Source organism: Vitis riparia, chromosome 15, assembly GCF_004353265.1.
Source record: "Vitis riparia cultivar Riparia Gloire de Montpellier isolate 1030 chromosome 15, EGFV_Vit.rip_1.0, whole genome shotgun sequence".
Taxonomy (NCBI): domain Eukaryota; kingdom Viridiplantae; phylum Streptophyta; class Magnoliopsida; order Vitales; family Vitaceae; genus Vitis; species Vitis riparia.
Genome location: NC_048445.1, coordinates 6,701,328 through 6,705,081, shown reverse-complemented (window position 1 = coordinate 6,705,081; position 3,754 = coordinate 6,701,328). Strand labels below are relative to the sequence as shown.

Genomic DNA, 3,754 nt, shown 5'->3' with positions numbered 1-3,754 from the left:
GAAATTATTTTTAAAATCGAGGATGAAGAAATGGAAGAATGACACATGGCCTAAAGGTGGCCATGCATAGGTGTAAAAGTGGGAAATATGGTGAGGGATAACCACATAGCAATGAAGTCTTGAGCGCTACTATGTTTGCTATACCATTAGCTCATCTTCATTTGAATCACACAGACTTTTTTGCATGGACCAACCATCTAAGTGCATCACCACCATAGCCAACTTGCCCACCATGAGGACCATTTGTCTGAACTCCATAATTTCTAGAAGCATGTGATGGATCATATTTCCATGATGCATTTCCATACCCTGAATTCCCATTAGCATCATCATAGCCACTGCCACTCCCTCATAGCTCTTCCCCAGCCAATGCCACTAATTGAAGCAAAACTAATATCTGCATAGACTATAATCAATGTAGCCACCACAAATGCACACATCAAAAGAGCCCTAGGCTTTTCCATAAATGACCAACTTTGACTGCGTGTAACAAATATGAGAGCCTGGCTAATAATGCTAACTTGCAGATATATAGCAGATGAGATCTCCTCAGTACTCTTTAGGGTACTCACATGGAAGTGGGTCTGAAAGAAAGATGTACCATCTATAGCCCAGTAAAATAAGATAGTAACTAAAACAAGATATGTGCCAATGACAACGCCAGTTGCAAATATTTCATTGAGCTTCCAAGTGTCTGGTTTTGGAGATGGCTTGACCCAATCTTTGGAAATGGTCATGATGGTCCCATCATTTAGTATAGCAATAATCAGAACCCTGAATGGTGGGAAGTCATATTCCCATATCAATGCTAGGAGCACGAAACCAAGCACATTCGTTATGGTTATAGAGACGCATATATTGTATAATTCTTCATTTTCTGGAATATAGCTCAACTGGTTAAGACAACGCTGATAATCACACTTAAACTAGGTTCTGTTAAGACAACATCAATAGCACTCCTTGTAGCGTTTGTAGCATCCACCATAGCTATTCCAATATCTGCTTTCTTCAGCGCAAGTGCATTATTCATGCCATCTTTAGTCATTCCGCACACATGTGTTTTTTCTTGTAGAATTCTCACAGTTTCATACTTATGTTTAGGGAATACACCAACAAATCCATCAGCCTTTTCAATAAGCTCATCCACTGGGAGAACTTCACTTTCATCTTTCTCACGTCCCAACAATGATGAAGAAGGATACATGTTTGTTCCTATTCCTAGTCTACGACATATCTCCTTTGGGATTACCAACCGATCACCTGTAATAATCTTAACACAAACCTCAAGGTTAAGCGTCCTGGGAATGGTTTCAACACTATCATGTCATAGAGGATCAAACAAGGGCAACAACCCACAAAATGTCTAAGGACCTCTAGGACTTTCCTTAGTTTGTTCTGGAACCTCCTGATATCCAACCCCAAGAGATCGCAAACCCCTTTCAGCAAACTTGTCAATAATGGCATGGACTTTTCTAGCAATTTCTTCTTTTGATTGGTAGAGATTTAGAATCTATTCAGGAGCTCATTTGCTGGCCCGAATCCAGTTACCATTAGATTCAATGTAAGTAATTGCAGTACGCTTGTCCACAAGATTGAAAGGCGGAAAATGCATTTCTGATGTTTGCACGTGCCTCCTTTTCGAACTAGCATCAATAACTTTCCCTTGCAGCCAAGTTATAGGCTTGGCATATTGGAATCAGTAGGCCCTGTAGAAAGAGTCAACTCTGTGGGGGCCTTATCCCACATGTCCACCCATGAATACGTCCACGCATCTATCCACGTGGCATTATCCCAACCGGGCCATATGGCAGTTCTTTATCACTACTCGGACAACCTTCAAGGCACTCGGGGGAACATTCTGTCTGGACCATTTGTGCCACTGAATGGCCTGCATCCTCTTGATAGCCTCAAATCTTCTCTGATATGCGAGACCCTGGTTAGTTGACACCAGATTGACTGATGTGATCCTTCCCATCTTCACGTCTACTTCAGTAGATAGGCACGTCAAGTCTCAGGTCATCAGCAAGATTGACGAGACGACAAGCTATGTCATGATGCGCCGTCTGACACAACCCCCAGCCATCTTGTAAATATGATGATTGTCTTGTCACTACTGCGCAATCATCACTACAATGGTCAGCTCAGCACTATTGAGTCCCTCTCCACCTTTGAACACTATAAAAACCCCATTGTAATAGAACATGGGGGGGTAGGAGGGGGGAGAGGCACTGTAAGTCCTATTCTTTCTTTCTCTTTCTCTCTTTTTCTCTCTGAGGGTTTCCATTCTTCCTAACTTTTGACTTGGGCTTCAGAGGGTATGTCCAGACAACCCGTCCAGACATCTTTGTGCAGGCAAGCAGGAAGTCTAGATTCCATCATTTGAACAAGAGCTTTCACTGGCACCTCAGAGGGAGGAATCCATCCTCAATTGACCTAGCCTCAACATTGGCGCCGTATGTGGGAATCCGATAAGAAAAATGTCAGCACCCTCAAGAAGTTAATCGTCAGCCATGGGTAACGAAGACTACTTTGACTGGCGTGAAAGTATGGAAAGACGTCAGCAAGAGAGTGAACGACAAGTGCAAGCCATACTCTAGGAAACAAGGAAACTCAGGGAAGAGAACGAAGTGTTGCAAATTTAGGTGTCTTCATCAAGCTCTCCTCTTAGCCGACAGCTAAGGAGTCAGCGAACGAACTCCAAGCAAAACGATGAGGCAACATACCCTGGGAATGCAGAGTTCCCCTCTGATGAACAAGAAGTGCAGCCTGAGGAAAGACCCCCACCAGCCTGTCACATGCCACATGATGAAAGCTCTGACTTTACTAGCATCTCAGCGAAAAAGAGGCGCAATAGGAAATCTCAATTATCATATGTGATGTGCTCAAGGCTAGGGCCTCAGATGCTCGGTGTGGGGAAGCCGCGTGTAGTGACAACCCAGGAGGCATATCCTTGCCCCTCAGTTGCACCAATCATAGCGGACTGGCTCCCTCATCCGCCAGTACAACAACCAGTAGGGGATCTAGTAAGCAGAGGTCTCCCCGATTCTGTTAGTAGGCGACTGGATGACATGCTCTCCACGCCTTTTAGCCCCCACATCATCAACTATGAGCCCTTAAAAGGGTTCATGGTTCCAAAATTCTCTACATATGATGGAACCAGCAATCCATTTGACCATATCATGCACTATAGGCAACTCATGACCCTTGACATAGGGAATGACGTGCTATTGTGCAAGGTCTTTCCATCCATCCTCCAAAGCCAGACTCTTTCGTGGTTCCATTACATCTCGATGAATTCTGTGAATAACTTTCGGGATTTATTGGAGGCCTTTGTAGGACAATATCTGTGCTCAACACGACATAAGCAAAACACTAGTACCCTGCAAAACATAAAAATACAGGAAAATGAATCCCTGAAAGAATCTGTAAAGCAGTTCAAGCAAGCTGTACTCCAAGTGGAATCCTACAGCATGGAGGCTGTCCTAAAATCTTTAAAAGAAATATTTGCACAAGTACACCCTTATTTGAATATCTCGCCAAGAAGCTTCCAACGACTATGGATGATTTCTTCAAACGAGCAAACAAATACTCTATGCTCAAGGATGATGTTCACGCAGCTACTCAACAAGTCATGGTCACCAGTCGACCTGCCCAAAAACGACTCAACCAAGAGCTCTAAAACCACGAGCCAACGAAGACAATTGAGTAAGGGGCAAGGCGGATAGCAGCAGTCAAACCAATCCAACCTCACTCC

The 3,754-nt window shown here is 43.8% G+C and overlaps 1 pseudogene; it reads right to left on the bottom strand.

Moving 5' to 3' along the window:
* Positions 1–329: 329 nt before the first annotated feature.
* Positions 330–1,975, bottom strand: LOC117931908 (annotated as a pseudogene).
* Positions 1,976–3,754: the final 1,779 nt, after the last annotated feature.